We start from the raw sequence: 23,237 nt of genomic DNA on the forward strand, positions 1-23,237 counted from the left end.
TTTCACTACTTCTACTTACAGAAAAATAGGATAGTACTTGGTTAAGATATCAATAAGTATGTTTGAGAGGGATTTGAGCATTGAATGAATTATTCATTCCTTTAGTCATTCTTTGAGAAGAGAGTAAATGAGGATCTACTCACTATATGCTGAGAGTTGTTTTTAAGGCCTGGATTGAGAGATTGGTGAATGAGCAGGCAAGATCCTGTTCTTACCAGGTTTTTCTCTGATTGTGAGAAATGTATTATAAATAGGTAAACTCATGCAAAAATAAGTTTATTTCACTGAAATAAAGCAAGCTAAGATAATAGAGTGTGTCATCACCCTCTATTTGCAGACAGCCATGTAAGCTACACTGGTCAGGGAAGCCTTCTCTAAGGAAATGAACATTCATACTTTTATGCCAGAGGTTGCAATTTTTTTTGTGTGAAAAAACATACCTTGGCCATGACTTTGAGCAACAATATAAACATTTCCCACAAGCTTACTATTCTAATAATGGAACACTAGGCACAAATGAGTTAAACCAAAGATCTAAATAGTGGAAGGATCCAGCTATGTCATAATGCAGGAAAAGAGAATTTCAGGTAGAAGGAACCATAAATGCAAGGCCCATTCATTCGCTTAAGGGTACTACCTTCTATCTGTAAAAAGGTAACCTCCCTGATTTGACCATCACAAGTGATGGGGGAAGGTGGGAGGACTCCAAGCAAAAGTAGTATCAGGCAGAAAGCATGTCACTTGTAGATAATGATAACGAGCATACATTTTATCTTAGTACATGCAAATAAATATATAGGTTTTACTATATTCTGCTTTGCACTTTATAAAATCGTTTTTGTTTGCTTTATGGAGAAAAAAAGGCTATAGTAAGGGAAACCATTAGATGAAAGTAGAAAAAGAATAAAAGGCTATTTAATTGTTCTAGTTTGAGAGAAAAGAGATGCTGTCAAATTATTTGTTGACGCATCTTCTGAACTAGATTTTGACTGTTCCTGGGAATACAGAGACAGAAAAACAAACTCATCCTTTAAAAAAATTATTCTAGGCTTCTTTATTTCATGGGTTTACTGCATAATGGTGAGGTTTGGGCTTCTCATGAGCCTCCACCCAAACAGTGAATATGGTACCTGATAGGTAGTTTTCCACCCTCATATCCTGCCCTCTTTTCCTCCTTTTAGAGTCCTTAATGTTTATTATTTCCATCTTCATGTCCGTGTATACCCATTTCTTAAAGAACTAAAAATAGAACAATTATTTGATTTAGCAATCCTAGTATTGGCTACCCACCCTAAGAAAAATGAAAAATTTCACCAAAAAGACACCTGTCCTTACACGTTCATCACAGCGCTACTTATAAGAGCAAAGTCATAAACTCAACCTAAGTGTCCATTGATAATTAATTGGATAAAGAAAATGCTACATTAATATTCACCATGGAATACTATGAAGCCATAAAAAAGAATGAAATCATGTCTTTCACAGCAACATGGTTGGAGCTGGGTTCATTATCTTGAGTGAAATAACTCATAATTTTGTAAAGCACTCTGCCTGCTGAGAGGATTAGTCATACATAGCAGTGAGACAACTCTGGTGGTTTATGGTGAGATAGAGAAAATGATGACAGAGCAGGAACCAAGACTAAGTAAACAACAAGGTACCACACAGAATGTGTTGTCCTGAAAGCTGCATAGATAACCTTTGAGCTCCTTTTCAAATACGAAATTCTATGATTCTACTAAAGCTTTCAAATATTTCCATTTGATTCTGACTTTGACAGCTTAGGGTTGTGGGGCCTACCTATCTTCTACATGGCCATGAAGAATGGGCAGTAGGATATTTTTTTTGGATGCTTGAGGAACAGTGATTTCTCTTCCTGTCACCCATGGGTCCTGATAGTTAAGTCCTGATCCTGAATGAGGGCACTATAAGACAACTTAGAGTGAGGGACATGACATTGTGTCTCTTTTTCAGAAGCCAAGTCTAAGGCTAGTACTCTGTTACTGATCAATTCCTTTCATTTCTTTGCGTTCACTTTTTATTATCTGAAAAACAAATAATACTCTCTTAGAATCTAATGCTGGTTCTACTCATGTCACAAGGGTATTGAGATGACGGAAATTATCATCACTGCAGACAAACTTTGAAACCTAATTGAAATTATAGAAAAGTGAATAGCTATTTGAGAGATAAGACAAGGGAACAGCCATCTGAGAGACTGTGTTTCTACTTAATTCTCAGTTAGAATAAGCTGGAGTTCTAGCTGGATATCACATTTGGTTGGCCACACACACTGACTTTTCTGTATGGCGATTTTTTTTTCCAGTGCCCCGAGACAAGTGTAGGTCTTCCCGAGGGAGTGAGAAGGAGAAATGGAGCATGAAGACAGAGTTAGTCTTTTTAGCACAGATCACCAGGATTTCATATTTGCAGAGAGGTTGAAGTCATTTATATTAATTTCCTCCCCATGCCTGTGATGGGTGTGCACTGCTACCCTCATTTATAGATCAGAAAACCAGAGATAGTAAAATCGAGTAACTTACACTTGGCTTCACAGCAAATGAATCATAAAGCTGGGAAAAGGATCCTGGGTCAAACTGTGTTTTTAAAACCTGGGACCCAGCAGCATCTGAGGAAGTGGACCCAATATTCTCTCACTTAATCACGTGTGAGTGGTTTTGACAATATAAGGCTTTCTAGCTCTTGAATAGACCTTATTATGAAATAAATCTAGTTGTTTTCCTTCTTGGGATTGGACTTTTCCCATTTTATACTCAGATTGTCCAAGTATACAGCCTAACTTTTTAATGCAACTACAGTGATAACATTAGATCACTATTTAACTCATAAAACAGCTACATATTAAGCAATAACGAGGAGTCTGAGGCAAGATTCATGAAATCAGCTGATCAATTGATGTTTCATAGAGACCAAGGACAATCATACCCTGATTTTTAAGAATGCATGGTTAACATGGTTTCCCAAACTATGTTCCATGGAACCCAAATCTCTGTTAATAAAAAACAAAATACAGAATTTAAAAAAAGTAAGGTAATACATTTCTAGTCAAATAAATTTGACTTTTGCTACAGATGTTCTGGAAGCTTTTAAAATGATAATTCCTGAGATATCTCTAAGAAGGGAATATAGTATGCAATATTTCTCAAACTTATTTGGAAATGAATTTCTTTGGTTAACATGAAATAGGACTATGTTTCATAGCTCAGTTAGGAAATAATAAAATGTAATTTTTCCTGTCTTGACTCCTTAAAAATATTTGTTAGCATTGATCTCGACTTTTGCTTACAAAGTTGGATTTTCAGCTTCCAAAAGAGACACCTCTTGCTATGTTAATCTGTACATCACTCCTCTATTTCCCAACTCTAAGCTCTCATCTGTGGATGAATGAGTGGTATCCACCCATCCTTTCCCAGTGTCTGCTTGCTGAACCCTATTTTGACTTTGTTTTTCTCTTTCTCCTACTTAAGCAATAGGCATACTGTAGTTTTCTCAGAGGGCATGTTGATGTATATCTGAAGAACCTCTGTCGTGTAGAATTTCACATTTATATAGGAATCGAATGCATATACCAAAATGGTGATCCCATAAAGTGACTTGTCTGACATGTCCTAGTTGAGGCACCTACAGAAGAGAGGCAAGACACTCAGAGGAAGGAGAAAATTTGCGGTCAGGGAATCAGGGACCAGTTCTCAAAATAAGTCTTTAACTATAATCTATTAGTTTAGAAAAAGAGAAAGTGGAGTTTAGGCAGATACATGCCAGGTGAGAAGGGTGGAATAGGGCCAAAATTGTTCAATTCCTCTTTGGGAGAAGAAAATGGAATTTGTGCTGATGATGCTAGAACCTTGTTCCTGACTGCATTCTCTTCTGACTCCTAGAGCCCAAAATATGAGTGGAAAAAATAAGGGTGCCCAGTCAAGTTTGCTATATGTAGTCTTCCATGCTCTGCTGTAGGTTATCATGGGAAGAACTCAAACCAGACAAAACAGGAAATCTGGAAAGCTGAGTCCAAATTGTTGAAACTCCTTAGGGCCCTCTGGAATTCTAGGTTGAACCTAGAGTTTTAGTAAATTTTCCCAAAGTTAAAAAAAAGTCTCCAAAGCTTTCAAATTAGACCTGAAATCTCAGAAGTGCCAAAATTATCTTAAGAAAAAATTATGTTATAAATACCAACTCTTTCATGATTCCTTAATCCTGCTTTTCTTATAGCAATTGAATAAAGAATGGGAAATGTATTTTCCAAATGTGAATATATCTGAATAGTAAATGAGCATGTTTTTGAAATGTGAATAGTAAACTATGTAGAGATGAGGTCTCCTTAAAGCTCTGCACATAGTATGGGAAAAAAGCAGCTCGGGAGTGATGGGGCTGAGCAGAAATGAGTGAATGCAGCTGGCCTGACACTGCCTGTCCCTAGAAAGGCCTTTTTACAAGGCCCATCTTTGACTGACTGGTGTCTGAGAACTTGACTGGTAAATAGTTGCCTACACTGATATTAAATATTTCCTGAATGATCAGAGTGGCTCACTGTGCAGAAATGGTATAAACAATTTCTTTTTCTTTCTTTCTTTTTTTTTTTTTTTTTGAGATGGAGTCTCGCTCTTGTTGCCCAGGCTGGAGTGCAGTGGCACAATCTCAGCTCACTGCAACCTCTGCCTCCTGGATTCAAGGGATTCTTCTGCCTCATCCTCCCAAGTAGCTGGGATTACAGGAGCCCACTACCAGGCCCAGCTAACTTTTGTATTTTTGGTAGAGACAGGGTTTCACCATGTTGGCCAGGCTGGTCTCAAACTCCTGACCTCCAGTGATCCACCCACCTCATCTTCCCAAAGTACTGGGATTACAGGCATGAGCCACCATGCCCAGCCAAAAATTTCTTTATGCTGTATAGCTGCTTTGTTTCTGTGAACCTAGAATTTTTGAATGTGTAATGCAGAAGGTGTCTATGTGACCATCCCCCAGTATAAAGCTTGGACACTGAGTCTCTAATGTACTTCCTTGATAGACGACACTTTTCTCATGTTGCAACAACTCACTGCTGGGGAATTAAGTCCTATGTTTATTCCACTGACAGAGACTGTTTGAAGCTAGTGCTTTCAGCTCAAGTGTCTTTTCCCTTTGCTGTGTTTGCTTCCTATCTGATATGGTTTGGCTGTGTCCCCACCCAAATCTCATCTGGAATTGTAACTTCCACAATTCCCAAGTGTTGTGGGAGGAACCCAGTGGGAGGTGATTGAATTTTGGGAGTGGGTCTTTCCTGCGCTGTCTTGTGATAGGTGATAGTGAATGAGTCTCATGAGATCTGATGGTATTAAAAACGAGAGTTTCCCTGCACAAGCTTTTACTTTGCCTACTGCCATCCATGTAAGATGTGACTTACTCCTCTTTGCCTTTCACCTGCTGCCATGATTGTGAGGCGTCTCCAGCCACATGGAACTGTAAGTCCAGTAAACTTCTTTCTTTTGTAAATTGCCTGGTCTTGGGTATGCCTTTATCAGCAGAGTGAAAATAGACTAATATAGTATCCTTTCACTCTAGTAAATATTAGCTGTGAGTATAATGATGGTTGAATCCTACAAATCCTCTGGCAAATCGCTAGACCTGGGGGTGGGCTTGGTGATCTCTGGCACAGGGTCCCTCTCTGAATGTCTAGTCCAAGGACATGACCAATCATGTTATTTTCCTAAAATCACTTTCCTTTTCCATATGCATATGTTACCCTATCTGATTTAGCAGAAACAGTCGGCCTGCAAAAATTAGTGTTCTATTTAGACATTTTCTCAAATTCCTAGATTCACCTGTGTTTCTCTCCTTCAATTTCTCTACCCCAACTGCACCATATATTTTCTCTTTTGTGATAGTCTGCAATGGAAGTGACAGAAGTTGCAATGAAAACACATACAAGCACAGGGATACAGAAATTGAAAATGATTCTTGTATTCTTAAAATATTTTCAGCTCAGTTGGGAGCAAAACAATGTAAAATCTCGTGAGGATGCCTGCTATCCTCAGATGTAAGTCCAGATATGTTGATTAGAGAAGTTTGTACCTCAGGATACTGAAAACAAACTTCTAAACCTTTAGAAGTTTTTAGTGGGTTTGAATGTGAATTATGGTGATTTGAAGCTGCCCATGGGGTCAGGAAGGCACGTACAGAAAGGAGATATTTGAGCCAAACACACACAAAGGGCACACATGATTTAAAGTTCTTGATACCCCAAGTTTTATCTATAAAGAACAGGGGCTGTGTTATAGCAAGATTCTAGGTCTCTGCTGTTTCTGGTGGTATTGTCTTTGTGCTAGAGAAATAATATGAAGCTAATGTCACCCTTTGTGTCAGCAAAGGAAAGGGATGCTCATGTATACAGTGGGGTTTGGAAGGTAAGGGATCAGGAGTAGAGACTTTCCTGAGTAGTGACTTGCTGGGAGAGGGATTGTAGCGATTCTCTCTATGCTGTCTCTTTTTTCTCTTCCAGCAGCGTACAGAGTGCTCCCATTCCATCTCAAAGTAGTCATACTCATGTAGTGTCAGTGTGTCCAATATAGACTCATAATACTTGGCACAGACACTGCCCTAACATGAGTTGTAATTGCAACCACTTGCTATCACTGGCTGAAGCTTATTACCTTATGCAAGTTCATTCAGTTACAAAAAGAGAGTATCTCTGACCTTTGTAAAGAGATGAGAATATTTGCTCACAGGTGATCCTCCGTGATCTATTTAGGAATCTCATCAACAGTTCTGACTGTTATGTGAAATGATATCTACGGGTACACAACTGAAACAACAATAGGAATAATTATTTTTTCTTCTATTAGCTCCTGTAATGAGCAGTTTTCTCTAGAAACGAGAGAGTATATAAAATCCATACTTCCCTGGAATTTTAAAAAGCTAAATATGACTTCATTTTTACTAAAATCTTTAATTTTCACTGGTGATAAAAACAGAATCAATAGATTAGAATAACCAGGAAAAAAAGCATTTTATTTTCAGCTTTTGTAATTTCTACTCAGGGTATAATGGCTTTGAACTCTGCTAGGTAATCAAAAATATTAAGTTTGCTTTGTCTAGTTTCTTTTAATATTTAAATATCTTGTTTATCTAAAATATTTATTGTCTAGTTATTTGCATAAAATATGAGCTAAGATTAGCTATGTTATGCTACAATATATTTTTCTAAATTTCTAACAGTTTACTTAGCTTATCTTTAATGCCTCATTACAAATCTCATCAAGACTAATTTATTGGATGTCTTGATGGATTTATTTTTGTAAATATGATGGATTGTAAAAACATTTGTATATTTCAGTTATTTCCAATGGTATTTAATATTTAATACTCAAAATTTACATCCTGGCAGTAATCTGGTCATGTAGGAATCTTCCTTCTTGTGCAGATGATGATATGGAAATTAATGGGTCTTGGTGGAAGGACCAAGGTTGATTTTCTTTCATCTTTATTGCTCCTTTTCTCTTCTCTCTTGCTTCTTGCATCTGACTTAAGTGTCCATATCTTGATACCTCTTGAACATGATACAGACAGTAGCCTTTGGAATATGTTGTATAGAGATCAAACCTAATTTAGTAAAAATTTTTAGTTCATGACCTCATTTATGATTGATAATTTGTTCAAATGACCCTTCCATGGAGAGAGTTTAGTCTGCTATTTAGTCAGGTTTGGACTGATAAATCAATTTTGCCCCACCAAACTTCTCCCACTTCAAAGCCCACGTCACACCTGTGATATAGATGTTTGCCTTTAAGAAAATGGGAAGCTATGGTCTGGTGTGTGCCTCCACCCTGTCTGAGAAGGAGCGTGAGGATGTGCAGCACCTCACATAGCGTATCCTCACAAACATCATGTGTCTACCAAGGTTAGCCAAAGAAGCAAGTGTGTAGAACAAGAACTTCCTGGAAACTGCAACCTTTTTTGACAAATACTACATGGCAAAGCTAAATAAATCTAAGTCCTGAATAAATCCAATTGTCATTGACTATGGGAATGCTAGTTCTGGAGAGGGATGGCATTTATGATACCTTTACTAAACGTTATGAAAACCTTTAAATTTCAAATCCAAACAATGACCTTCAAACCACATGCTACTTCCTTGATAATATGTTTAAATGTCAGTTAAATCATTCTGATGGTGAATCTTTGGAAAACTCTATTGTAATAATCAAATAGTCAAGTAATTCTGTACAAGACAAGAAAAAAGGATGGCAAAGAGAAAGAAGGGAGGGGAAAGGGACAGCAACAAAGGCAGGAAAAGGAACAGACTAAAGAATGAGGGTAGGAGTTAATTGCTATGAATCCTGCATGTTTGTACATCTAAGTCTTTCTGCAAAAGGCTAGAATGTCCTGATGAATGTGGAGTGTGACCATTTGAAACAAGATCATTAAAATGATCACTCACCCAAAATAATACCTTGTGAAAAGTCGCATAATCATCAGCTGCAGTGCTAGTGCTGCCAAATACCTCTGTCTTTGCATTGCTCTGATGAAGCCATTTTAAATGAACAGTCCTGAAAGGTGAAGATCATGTCTTTATTTAGTCAGCAGATGTTTGATAAACAGTTAGTTGTCCCAGTTTTGTGAGAAGTACTGTGGAGACAAAATGTATGTATTCAAATCCCTTTTCTTGAAAAGTTCATAGGGTAGTTAGGAAATGACAATGAACTAACAGTTTAAATCCAGCTTCACATAGTATCAGAGAGGAATGGGTATATGAGCAACGAAGGGGTCAACCAAACTAGCTAACGAAAGTTTCAGGTGGGTCTTGGAGATATGGGTGCCATTATGAGAAACCTTCTGTGCCATGTTACATGTTAAGAATATGATCCAAACAGCAGTGAGTAGCCTCCAATAACTCTTGACATGAGTCAGAAATTAAGTTGGAAAGGACACAGACTGGAGGTTGAGACACCAGTGAGGAGGTTGAGGATGTTGAGAGGCAATTCAGGGAGAGTTTTATCTGGGAAAGAGTAACTAAAGGTCCAGACCATGTCAGAGACAGTAGGTGTAGATGCAAAGAAGTGATTAAAGAAATACTGAGGAGGTTGAATGAATAAACCATTAATTTCTGTATCCTTAGCAACTTACACAGTGCCCGGCAAGTAATAGTTAGGTGCTCTAAAAATATTAAGTGAAAGAACAAACAAGCCATGTAATGCATATGTTACTATTACACCATGGTTGTCATTTCTACCAGGCTACCTCAAAATCAACGAGAGTGGAGGCCTGATCTATATTACCATATGCCAGATGGCAGCATAATGACCCACCTTCCCAACTCCGATTGTAACCCATCCATCATCCCATGCTCAGTCATGACTGATAGCTACAGATATTTTTACTATGGATTCCAAGATTTTTATCACAGCAAATACTTTGCATTTAATTTTGTGGGTCAAATGAAATTATTTTCCATTTAAATTAAGATAATAGAACATTAGCAGGCAATGTGTTTATGCTGACAGTCATCCAAAACTTTTAGTCCAATACCTGAGTAAAGAGTTTGGTAAATGTGGGCTGTTAAAAAAATATCTGAGACTTGGTTTAGTGGCTCATGTCTGTAATCCTAGCACTTTGGGAGGACAAGGTGGGAGCATCACTTGAGTTCAAGAGTTCGAGGCCGGGCGCAGTGGCTCAAGCCTGTAATCCCAGCACTTTGGGAGGCCGAGGCGGGTGGATCACGAGGTCAGGAGATCGAGACCATCCTGGTCAACATGGTGAAACCCCGTAAAAATACAAAAAATTAGCTGGGCATGGTGGCGTGTGCCTGTAATCCCAGCTACTCAGGAGGCTGAGGCAGGAGAATTGCCTGAACCCAGGAGGCGGAGGTTGTGGTGAGCCGGGATCGCGCCATTGCACTCCAGCCTGGGTAAGAAGAGCGGAACTCCATCTCAAAAAAAAAAAAAAAAAAAAAAAAAAAGAGTTCAAGACCTGCCTGAGAAACTTAGCAAGACCCCCATCTCTATAATATATAGAAAACAATGAGCCTGGTGTGGTGGTCCATGACTGTAGTCCCATATACTCAGAAACCTGAGGCGGAAGGATTGCTTGAGTTCAGGAGCTTGGGGCTGTAGTGAACCACAGTCATGCCACTTTACTCCAACCCGGATAACAGAGTGAGAACTTGTCTCTAACAACATGAAAATAAAAAGTCTGGGTCCACCACTTACTAGCTGTATGATTGTGAACAAGTTATTCAACTCTCTCTGTACCTCAATTCCATCATCTTATAAAACAGGCATAATTATATTTATTTTGCAGAGTTTAGGAGAAAATTAAATTGGTTCCTATATATAAAGTGCTTAGCAAATGTCTAAAGGGAGTAGGTGTTCAGGAAATTAAAATGTCATTTCATTCAAAGTCACCAACTAGCAGTGATGACAAAGCAATTACTGGAGGCATCTTCCTTTCAGTTATCACGAAAATTTTCCTACTGGAACCAGGAAACCTCTTAAACTTGCTCACCTACCAGGAAAATGTAATGGCGGCTGATAAAGCATTCTTTGGGGGAACCAAGGTTTTTAGCAACGTCAGTATTGTGGTTTCCTTTGCTGCTGACACTTTTCTTGCAAAATAGAGACCTTCCAGGATCAATAAAACATTCTGGACCAAATGTAAACTTCCATTCATGGAGAATGAGTTCAATGAGTTCAATGTTACATTTGTCATCCTTCCATTTAATCATTCAATGATTATATATTGAGCATCTGTCTGGCATCAGGCACTGTTCTAGCTATATGTTCATTGAGACACATGTCCTACCCTCAAATTATTCACAGTCAAATGAGAGACACTAAAACATAAGTGGATGGTTGTGTTACAGAGGGGATAGAAATTTGTACAAGCACTGGTAGAAGTGCAAAGGACCCTATGATTTATTCTAATAGTGGGTTCATGAAAAGGTCAAGCCGTGGATTATACTTGAGCATCTAGTGCTCAAAGGGGTAATAAGAGGGGTAAGTGGCTGATAATAACTATCAGTTTAAGAAAAGACTTTGATGTCTTTAACATTTATCACTTTTTGTTTATGTCACACCACCCTTTCTCAAACTTACATAATTAAATGGTTCTATACAGAGCAACATCCCAGAGATTGTTGCTCATAGTTATCCTGAGGCAGGAGTAAAGGCAACAAAGGGTCCAGGTTCCTTTCCTCGCCTTTTGTATCTGAACCATTCACTTGTTGCCTTACACACACACTGTACACATGCTCCAGTAACCTGGGCTTTGCAAGCTCCTTTGATCTAACCATTAAAGAAAAATTCACAACTCATTCCTAAGTCAAATTTTTATGTCTCCCTGTGGATTAGGTGGGTGCAGATTCTTGCAGAAGACAGATATCAGATGGATGATGGAAATACTTTTTGTCCTGCATTATGAAGTGGGAGGCAGAAAACAACATTCTCTTTTCACCCATGAGATGAGCCGAGCATTTAAGAAAATAAAAGGAGCAAAAATGTAGTATGTGGATTTGAACTCAGCATGTAGATCCCAAACACTGAATGAAGGCGAGGGACAGGTATGTCAGAGAGGAAAACGGGTTATTTTCTCATGTTTCTTGTGAGCAAGTCCTCTCTGTATAGTGCTGTAGACATGGCTGAGGTGGGCAATGCTGCTGTAGGAAGCTCCGTAATAATTCTGCAAAATGTATGGGTTCAGAGCATACTGTGTGCAAACAAGAAATGAAATAAGCAGAGGAGTTGGAAGCTAGAAACATGGACCATTTTAAAAATTTTTTCACCTCTAACACCTTTTGGTATAATTTGCCTTTCATGGTAATTTCTTCATTGCCACATTTTCCAATGAAATACTAAGACTCGGTCTAAGAGCCTAGTTTAGTTTATTTTTGTACCTAGTTGCTACTTCCTACTTAGCCCTACTGCTATTACTATAACCCAGCAGGATCTATAATTCAACTTTTGTGGAGGCAGGAATTATTTGACTTGTAGAGTCCAGTTGAACTACAGAGACTCGTGAGCCATAGATAAGTGGGACCAAGGGAGCTTTGGACAGATGAAAGAGAGATCAGGAGAAGAACAAAAAAGAATAAGTGAAAGGTGAAAGGAGGGTAGCTGAGAGTTGGAGACAGCAGTCCAGCCAGGTGGCAGGCTGCAGGCTGGGCAGCTTGCTGGAGATGGCGGCTGGCCAAGTAGATGGTTACTGCATCATGGGAGTGGAGAACCAGCGGGGAAGAGTATGGAGAGTCCAGATGCTTACTGGAAAGTTGTGGCTTATGAATAGAGGATTAGGAGCAGCATTCAGGAACCATTTCCCAGAAGGACTACTAAGAGCTAAGGCAGTTAGAATGGAAGGGGTGGGAAAATTCAAGGTGGAGAACTGGGCCAGATGGACCTACATTAGTGAAAGTGGCACTGAAAGAGATGAGAAGACCTTGGCACATAAGGAATAATAAAACATTCTCTTCTTGGGACTGGATTTCAAGCCAGAGCCAAAACTACCATCAAGCTGACTTGGTGCTAGACTGCCCATCTCCTAGAGAGGAAATTTATTAGTTCTCTTAACCACAAGACGAAATTGGTTCTTAGATCTAAGATTGTGTTCAACATGCATATGGAAACTAAGAGTTTCCAATACGTGACTTTCCCCCTGTGTTAGGCTGTGAGGAAGGTATCAGGTGGTTCTCTGCATTAAGGTCAGGATACATATTTGGTCAAGATGATGGTAATGATGACCTCAATCCTCCGACAACAGTATCTAGTTCAACCTACTCCAAAGAGGACCATGGAGGAAATCTATGGAGACAGTTTTACACTTTAGCTCTAACTGAGATCATCTCAGCCTGGATCCCAGACACAGCTAGAGACAAAGAGGCTAAGGCTCCCAAGGCAGTTCGCCACAGAATACTCACTCCACCTTGGGTAATTTGTCCATGTCTAGCCACGAAAGCCAGTTCTACCCTGCCAGCTCTCCATAGACTTCATCATCCTATTCACTGTAGGTGTTTAACCTAAGTTCTCTTCCTTTCTCTTTTCATTATTTCCCATTAAAATTCAAAATAGCTTCCTATTTAGCCTTGAACTACATATCCTAGAATTTTCAGCACTTGACACTCAGAGGTGTGTTGGCTCTAGCTTACCTGTTTTTCTGATAGTACCTGATTATGTTGATAAAAATATGTTGAGAAGCTTCCCAGGCTGTTTGAGAAAAATGTAATTGGCCAATATACATTAGAACTGTATTTGGCAGATATTACATAACCAAGGTGCTTGCCTCTCTGGTTCTTTGCTACTTCCTACTTTTCTCTTACATCATGGCCAGCAAAGAACAGAAATGGAGTGCTCTACTCCTGCCTTCTAGTGTTGTGCATGAAAGAGGGCTCCAGCCCTCAGTGGCCCTACTCCATTCTCAACAGCCTCCCAGATGCTTTAGCCTGGGGCATAGACCAGAACTCTAATTATAACTCTGTTCTCAGCACAAAATGAGACATTGAAAAAGCTTCAACCCATTCCTCAACAAAAGGGCAACACATGGTTCCTGAGAGCCTTTTAAATTCTATATATGGAACAGAGGAGGCCAAAGATATCGGGAGAAACAGAATTGATTCAAATAAAATGCTTCTATTGGACAGATGATGTAGCCATTTGTGAAGCAAATGTTAGGTCAGGCTTCACTTTAATTTCTATTTGTTGAGTGTTTACACAGGTTCTGTGATATATTCCACATATATACATGTATGTATTTTTAATGGAATTATATATATAATTTGTACAGCATCCATATGAATTTGACATTTGTATTCTCAAGTTAGACTTAACCAAATAAAAAGAATGAGTGATGGCTTAAGTTTACGTAGAAGGTATAGGGCAGCACCAGGTATCTAAGCCAGGTCCGATTCCAATGTTTCACACTACTTTGAAACTATGACATATTGCCATTTGGCTGAAGCATTAAACTGCTTTTTGCTTCCTACTGTGCCTGTAGATTAAAATATGAGACATCATCCCATTATGTAGGTAATATCTAGAAATTGTCATAACTAGCCAATAGAAAGGAAACTCAGAAAGGAGGACAAGGAGGTAGATGAAAATTGATCTGGTTGGATTTTATGGTACCCAAAGAGGAATCCAAGAAACACATTGTTTAGTGAGTTTGGTCATGAGGTGGTAGTATTTATTATTTAATGAACAAAGCTACAGATGGCATTTGGCGCTTAGCCCCTCAGTGTGAGATGACATGGCCTTCATGAACAGGGAAGAATACAGATAGCACAGTGCTATCTCATGAGACAAAGATCATGAAAAGAAGATCAAGTATGGGCTAAATAGTGCCTATGTTTGCCAAAGTTGTAGTCACAGAGAAGCTCAGTTTTTAAGCATGAAAGCAGCCTAAACCAATGGATAGATGACAAGTGAAAAGCCGTGAACAGAGCTTGCCTAGGTTCCTTGGCATTGGACTGCCTTAAACTGCCTTTCCCATTAGCTAGTGGGCAGAGGCTGATAACGTACTGTTTGCCTCTTCCAGTCTTGTTAAGGGGACAGAGCCTGTGTGAGTTTTGGCAGTTTATGTATTTCAAAGAATTAGTCAATTTCATTTCAGTTAATAATCAAATGTGTGGGGACATAGTTGTTCATAGTATTTCTTATGATCTTCTTCAGTGTTTATGGTATCGGTATTGACAGCCTCTCTTTCATTGCTGATATTAGTTATTTGTACTCTACTTGTGAGAAGCAAACAGAGGTCAGAGCTGATGTATTGCTACAGCAATTTGAAGGGTTATGATTGTATGTGTTAAGAAGGTAGCGCTGTCATTCTCTATCATTCAGTAGGTGGCATAGACTGGACATAATTGGCAAGAGGAAGAAGAGTAGAAGGAATACAATAAAACCAGAGAGGTAAGTGATAGTGAAAAACAAGCGACTGAAAGACTTAGAAGGCAGAAGGTGAGTAGTGCTGAGCTTCAAATAGGAAGCATCATCCATAGTTCAAGAACCCCAGGCTAGATTAGAGACGGATAACCCTGAGTGCCTTAGAGGGCTCTCTAGCTTTTCTTCCCTTCAGGTAATAGAACAAAGCATGTTTTTCTTTGTAGAGCTCTACTTTTGTTTATATTATCAACTACGTTAGGGAGACACTTGGAGGCAGGCATCATGTAGTACTTAATTCAGACATTGAAAAGTCCAGCAAAGGCTCAGCTTACACTGAATTTATCAGAAGAGGAGTAATTTTTTTTTTTTTTGAGATGTCATTTCGCTCATGTTACCCAGGCTGGAGTGCAATGGCGTGATCTCAGCTCACCGCAGGGTTCAGGTAATTCTCCTGCCTCAGCCTCCTGAGTAGCTGGGATTACAGGCACGCCACCATGCCCAGTTAATTTTTTGTATTTTTAGTAGAGACGGGGTTTCACCATGTTGACCAGGATGGTCTTGATCTCTTGACCTCGTGATCCACCCGCCTCGGCCTCCCAAAGTGCTGTGATTACTGGCGTGAGCCACCACGCCTGGCCTAAGAGGAGTAATTTATTGTAAGATTTTTGTTTAATTTTCAGAGAGGCCTATAAATGTGAGAAATATTTGTTAATAGAATTGTAGAATTGGAAGGGAAATTTACTGCAACAGCCATTTATTTTACAGATAAATTGACTGAGGTCAGAAGGGTAAAGTGAAAACCTAGTTATAGGTACTCAAACTCAAGTCTCCAAATCCCAATCCCAATGTTTTTCTTATAGCAAACAAGGTTCTTCCTCAAATTTGCATTCTTGAACACGTTTTTGTGTCCATCAAATGCATATATGAATTCTTGCTCAACTATCCAATTATCTAATCTGCTCTCTTTACTCCGGATAAATGCTTGCTGGCAGAGTCTATGCGGGTCTCTCAATGCTCATGTCAGTCATTCTACAGTAGCTTCAGGTGCCTCAAACTTGCAAGTGACAGTCTCTAATACAGCATCTTTCAAACCCACCAGAGAAATGATGCGTTAAGGATGCAAACCAGAATGACAACATGAAATTAAGGTTAACATTTAGTGACTGTATATGTATATTACAATAACTCAGTATTTCAAAGGTAGGTATTTATCTGATACTTCTTTCATATCAATAACCTATTTTGCCCAAAGGATTCCCACTTATCTTTTCACCAAAAAGCCAATGCAATATGTTTCTTAATTTTTTTTATAATGCACCTTTAACCTCAACATTTTACTTATCACACAATAAAATTGCAGTTTTTTATGACCAGCTTGATCAGTGGTTTTATAAACAAACTTTTATTCAAATTCAAATTGTATAGGTATTATATACACACATGTATATATTGCCACAACACATGCGTGTAGTACATATGTGTGTGTGTGTGTGTGTGTGTGTGTGTGTGTGTCTTACAATGTATTTATTTAGGGAAGTTTCATTGAGCATTTTCTATGTGCCAGTTGTTGCTGTAGGCACTGGTGATATAGCAGTAAATAAGATCACCACGTCTCTTGTCTCAAGAAGTTACATTCTAAAGAGAAGGGATAGAAAATAATTTTTAAGAAAGAGAAAACAATTTAGAGAGAAAAAGAGAGAGAGGGAAAATAGCACCTCATCATAACATAGCATCCCTGGAAAGGATCAAAATTCAAAATTCAAAGTATGTTTTCCATTGAATATGTATCACTTTTGGACCATCATAAAATTAAAAATAAGTAAAAAGATAATGCCAGAGACCATTTGTATGTCATGAACTCAAGCTCTGAAGTATTTCCTGCCTAGAGAAGCTTAAAGATATCAGCTGGACGTGAAAAGTAAATTTTTTGTGAACTAAATATTTTTTAGTCCTCCTCGCTCAGTTATTCTGTGATATACAGATGACTTTTACTAAAGATCTAGGAGCACTTGGATAAGCACATTGCAAATCCTGATCACTTATAAAGAGAACGTTCTGTATGAGTTTGTGAAGTGAGAGTTCCATTTTGTTAGAGAAAATCAATCTTCCCTACTGAGCACTGAAAAATCTTGTTAATGATACCTTCAAAATTCCACCTTGGCTCAACATTCTGGGGATTAGGAGGCATATGCATGACCCTGAGTCAGTTTCTGTAGCTTTTTTCTCTAAACTTTGGTTTTCTCCAGGGTAGAAAGTATGTTAACTCTCTTTCACAGCTGGTTCACATAAATTAAATTAATTATTAAATGTATATTTAGTAAAGTTCCTGACATTTTATGCATGTTACTTAAAGGTTATTTTTATTGTCATTAGTATGATTCCCAGTAAGAGATATTTTATATATCTATTTTATGAATTAATTAGCAAACATTTACTGCTGCTTGGGAAGACACTGAAGTAGATGCTGAGATGGCAGTAGAACATTTTTGTGCAAGATCTGTGTCTCAGTTAGTTTGTAATCTGACTAGAATGAGAAATCACATAGACACATGTAAGCAGAGCTGCAGGCTATAGGAACCAAAAGAGGAGCTCAGAAAGTCAAGTTCAATCTATTTCAACGATATCAGATGACAGGGCTAGAGAAAAGTCCCTGAAGACTGGGTCTCAGATGAGGTATGTCCTGGGGTCTGGAGTTAACTCACAGGTAAGGCGTTTGTTTGTTTGTTTTTTAGGAGAAAAGGCATATGAATTTATTTAATACATATTTACAGGAGCCTTCAGAATGAAGACCCAACCCCCATCCCCCGATAGGGTGCAGAAGCTTATATACCATCTTGAGGTTACAGAAAGAACAAGGTTTCAGAGAATGGCCCAGAATGGGTTATGATGGCAAAGAACTTTATAGAAGGGAGAAAAGAGGAGGTTTGACTAGGCGAGGTGATCTTGTTATGTAGATGAAACTTCACAGGTAGCTGCCCTCAGAGAAGAAGATGGTAAATGTTTCCTTCTAGACCTTTAGAGGTGTCAGACTCTCAGATAATCTTTCCTACATCCAGACAAAGGCAGGCCTGACTGCATTAATGCAGATTAGTTTTTAATGTTTATTTCAGGTTTAGGGGTACATGTGAAGGCTTGTTACACAGGCAAACAAGTGTCACGGGAGTTTGTTGTACATATTATTTCATCACCCAGGTATTAAACCCAGTACCCAATAGTTACCTTTTCTGCTCCTCTCCCTTCTCCCACCCTCCTCGATCAAGCTGATCCCAGTGTCTGTTATTTCCTTTTTGGTGTTCATAAGTTCTTTTTTTTTTTTTTTTAATTGAGACGGAGTTTCGCTCTCGTTACCCAGGCTGGAGTGCAATGGCGCGATCTCGGCTCACGGCAGCCTCCGCCTCCTGGGTTCAGGCAATTCTCCTGCCTCAGCCTCCTGAGTAGCTGGGATTACAGGCACGTGCCACCATGCCCAGCTAATTTTTTGTGTTTTTAGGTAGAGACGGGGTTCCACCATGTTGACCAGGATGGTCTCGATCTCTTGACCTCGTGATCCACCCGCCTCAGCCTCCCAAAGTGCTGGGATTACAGGCGTGAGCCACCACGCCCGGCCATAAGTTCTTATCATTTAGCTCCCATTTATAAGTGAGAACGTGCAGTACTTGGCTATTATCCTTAGCAAACGAACACAGGAGATGTTTGCTGATGATTAGTGCATGTGGGTGGAGAGGGTGGGCACACACATGGCAACACCTCTGCTCCTGGATCTCTGTGTTCATTAATTTAGATTGAATTTAGCAGACACCCTGCTTTGTAAACTCTATTATTTCCTTTGACACAATAAGAAATAGATGAGGTCTTTGTCCCTGATTCCTGGCACACAGCTCCTAAACTTCTTGGAATCTCCAGGGCAATGAGTGTCTTTTGTATGCTGACATGTGACTGGTGTCTTTAGGCCCTAGACAGCTTTAGAATGGCAACTGCTCACCAGAAAGATCAAGGCATGAGAAAGTTGGAACTTTCAGCCTCAAGCAGTGACCCCTTGGGGGAGAGAGTCTAAAGGTTGAGACCAGTCACTGATGCCCAATGATGTAATCAGTTAAGCCTGTGTGATGAGACCTGCATAAAAACTCTGAACACTGGGGTATGGAGAGATTCTGACTTGGTGAATACATTGAGGTACTGGGAGGGTGGCATGCCCAGAGTGAGCACAAGAGTTCTGTGCACGCTCTCCCCCAATATATTGTGTTGTATATCTCTTTTATTTGGTGATTCCTGAGGTATATCCTTTATAATAAATAATAAAGTGTTTTCCTGAGTTCTAGGAACTGTACTAGAAAATTAGCAAAACTTAAAAGAAGATAATGAAAACCTTCAAATTTATATCCAGTCAGTCGGCAGGACAGCCTGGGACGTAGAACTGGTATCTAAAGTGGCCACGGTCTTGTGAGAGTAAGTTCTTAACTCATGGGCTCTGATGCTAACTCTAGGTAGATAGTGTCAGAACAGAATTGAATTGTAGGATATCTAGTTGATGTCTAGAGAGCCAGAGAATTGGTTGTTGGTGTCAGAAAGCAGTGCAGACTGAGCTCATTAATTTGGCAGACACCTGCTTTATAAGTTGTATTATTTCCCTAGTGTAAAGGAAGTTCACAGCAGTAACTCCCAATAAAAGTGTGTTTCTGTGTAATTTTAACCACTACTGAAGAGAGCCACACTCGAAGGCTGTGTTACAGGATCTGTGCAGCTGATAACAAAGCTGTTCAAAGGAATCCAGAGCAAGTTTCAGGGTGGAAAACCCAGGCTGGAGTGAGAAGGAAGCTGGAAGTGGCAACAATGTTAACAACTTCATTCTGTGGAATTCTCCTAGCCAGGAATCTGAACTATCTCCTCAGCTTGGGATCATGGTTTGCCAGCCAAAGGTCTTCAGGCTAAAGCTTGTGGATAAGCCTCAAGAGACAGACCTTGTTAGGGGTCAGCAAGTGGCTGACATGTTTGCAAGTGGCCCCTACATGCTGGCCTGGCTGCGTGAATGTGAAGATGGATGATGTTTGTGACCTAGACCACACCTGCTTCATGTCCTGGAAAGCTGGAGGTGACATTCTGAATTGTTGGGAAGACGTTACATATTACATACATTTTCCCTGAGCTTTGTCAGTAGATTTGTATCACCTGAAAGAGAAGAGAGATTTTCATGCTTGCAGAGGGTTAGCAGGAGATGAGGAAGGAGGGGAGAGAACCAGAAGCCAAAAAAGAGAAGGAGGAGACCACTGGATGGGAACACATTTTTTCCAAAAGCAATTTACTCAGCCAGTTATTTCCAGTATTCTCTGGCTATTACTAAGGTAGAGAAAGAAATACAGTGCTATACAGGAGCTGTCTGTCTTCCTCAGCCAAAATTCCTGCTGATAGTCTCTGCCCAGGAACCATTTTTTTTCCCACGATGGTCTGCAAAATGCCAGTTGATGGGGGTGGCCACAGAATGGGTGCTGGGGCAGTGGAGATGGGCAGAGACTCCTGACCCTTGCCTAAAATCCCCAATCTCTTCTGCACTTGCAGGAGTTACTGAACAGCAAGGGCAAGAGAGGAGCATCCCCATCAGACTGTGATACGAGCTTGATAAGAGGCAGGTATGTCCAGGGAATGGCCAGGGTCCACAGCCACTCTCTCACCCAGCTTTGTGAAATATTACTGTGTTTTGTTTACCCAGGCCCCATTCTCTGAGGATTCCAAATGCTATACAAACATATTTAAAGTACACATCCTGCCTTTGCTCATAAATTCTCTCAGGCCCATGTTTTGTAGCATGTGGCAGGTGAATATTGGGCTGTTGTTTGTTCATTTGTTTTGTTTTCTAAAAACAAATGTGGAATCAGAATTTGAGGATATCCAGGCAGTCCATGTGTCATTGGCTGAGCGAGAGTCTTCTTTAATGCCAAAATTTTATATGCCTGTTTTACACAGTAGCTTCTCCATGACCCCACTTTCCAAGTTACAAAGAAATGCACTGTGTCCTCTATTCTGGTTCAGTTTGCAGTTCTTAGTGAAAATGTTGTCTTTCTTACTGTTTTCTTGACAACCTGTAAACTTGGGTCTATGTTATATTGGCCTATGCATATAATTTAAAAACAATGAAAAGAAAGAAGGAAAGGAGAAAAAAAGAAAGAAAGAGAAAGAGGGAGGGAGGGAGGACAGCAGGAAGGAAAAGAAGGAAGGAAGGAAGGAAGGAAGGCAGGCAGGCAAGGAGGGAGGATGGCAGGCAAGGAGGGAAGGAAGGAAGAAAACTTGGATTTTCTCTTATGGTCAGTCATTTTAGGGGATAAAGTGAGGGAGCTGAAATTACGGTTTTCTAAGTAGTATGGGTGCTATGTGAATAAAGAGAAAGAGTACAAGTGTGGAATGTGACTTCTGTCACATCACTTTGAACGTTATTGGCAAATTCTGGGTGTCAAAAACGTAATACTCTTTAAATCATGCTCCATGAATAATATTTCTGCAGGAAGTGGTGGTTGGGGCTATGGAAGTCAGGGACTCATGAATAGATACTTTACTTCTACTTTAGCAGTTGATATTCTACTTTAAATTTTTATAATGAACTTGCACATACTACTTATGTCTAAAAGGTTCAGTTACTTGAAGCATCAAATAAACATTTAAACATTTAAAAATTACTGTTTTTAGAACAATTAGTAGTTTATAGAAAGTAATAACAGTAGCTCTCTTAAGAGTTTATTAGCAGTGTCTGGCACATAATAGCTGTTGAATAAATATTCACTGAATGAATGTGTGTATACATGTATGATTGTCTGCTCACCCAGACATGTACACTAAACAATAACCCAAAACACTTGTGATCCAGAGAACACTGTAATTTAATCTAAGTTAGCTCTTTCAGGTGTGGCCTTTCACCAACCAGATGAAGCTATTTTACCACAGGAGGCTTTGCTAGAAGTTTTGTTTTTTAATGGCCTGTGTTTTTAATGACTCCGTATTTTGTTTTTAAGCCTGCCAGTAGTGTTGTAATCAGACTTTGTTTTATAGATTTTTGCTTTTAAGAATCTACTCACTATTTCTGTATCCCTTGAAAGCTGACAGCAGAACTGGCAAAATGTCAAGAACGATTCACAAAAATGCCAATACAGGATATTCTTCAACAGAAGGAATACATCTTTGGAAGATTCCCTGTCTGAGTTAATTAGTGTTCTTTCTGAATCTTTCACAGAAACATCTTAGAGCTGCCTTTGTTAGTGGTTTTGTCTATAGCATAGAAGCCCTGACCAGGCTTTCAGTTTGGCCTTAATACAGTGATATCTGCTCTGACAATCCCTGTCCTTTGATTAGAAAGGGATTTCAAGAACACTTATTGTTAGCTATTGTTATAAACAATCAGCTCTTCAGCATGGGGTTTAGTCTTTCAAACGTTTTTTTTTCCAGACCAGGAATATGGATGCCATTGAAAAAAATGACCCGTGATTACCTGGAGTCAGATGGTGCATCAGCCCAGAATTCCACATGAGGAAGTCATGGGTTTTGGTTTTTCTCACTCTGCACTACTCCCCAGAAGTTCTCTCTACATAAAAGGATTCATTTAATCAGAATCAACTCTCTTCCCTGTCAAAATACATTAGCCAGAACCCTGAAGGTTGAGTGAGGCTGACAGATTCTGAAAAATCCCTCCCATAGAGACCAACCCCCTTCTGGAGCTGCTAATCTCTTTTCCTCTTTACCTGCCCCCATCCTAGGATTCTTGGATGTGGGTAGTGGGGGAGGTAAGATGGGGAGCATTTTATATTTTGAGGAGTACTTCTTTTTCTGTGATTGTGTACTGTGTTTAAAGCCTTTCATCTAGGCAGGGGGGAACTAGAAATAGTTTCTCCATATCTTTCTGTTCTTTTCTCCTTGACCTAAGAGACACAACTCATAATTACTTTCTAAACAATAGTCTTTGGATTTATTAAATTTCTCTTTTAATAATTGCAGATCATATTTTTGTAACACTTTTTATTCACGGCCTATTCTCAAACATTTCATTTGCTATACCAAGGTAAGGTGGGGAAGAAAGGTAGCTTTTAAAAATGCATTTCCATTTTGCTTTTGAAAAACTGAAGCTAGGGTGATAAAGTGGTTTAAGAAGTTCCATGGTAGCAGGAAAGTCAGAACCACAGTTTACTGATATTAACTTTCCTTGTGTACCATCTCTGCTAAAAACTCACATCTGTTAACTTCTGTTAACAGACAATGGTGCCTTTGCACCTGAGCTATTTGCTGCATATTTCACCCCACCTCAAAGGAGGCATCATGGAACTAGGGAATATACAAGGTGAGCAAGGCAGGATTAAGCTGCTGGGTCACAGAATGAATGAGATCAAAAGATGCAAGATTTTA

General features: G+C 39.3%; 1 long non-coding RNA gene across 1 annotated transcript; it reads left to right on the forward strand.

The window, feature by feature from the left end:
* The first annotated feature begins 638 nt into the window (after nt 1-638).
* LOC144579386 (uncharacterized) lies at nt 639-22,788 on the forward strand. The gene is made up of 4 exons (XR_013526815.1): nt 639-715; nt 4,958-4,960; nt 14,817-14,885; nt 22,287-22,788. It is a non-coding gene; the product is annotated as an uncharacterized LOC144579386 (long non-coding RNA).
* Nucleotides 22,789-23,237: the final 449 nt, after the last annotated feature.

This window comes from Callithrix jacchus, chromosome 14, assembly GCF_049354715.1.
Source record: "Callithrix jacchus isolate 240 chromosome 14, calJac240_pri, whole genome shotgun sequence".
Classification (NCBI taxonomy): domain Eukaryota; kingdom Metazoa; phylum Chordata; class Mammalia; order Primates; family Cebidae; genus Callithrix; species Callithrix jacchus.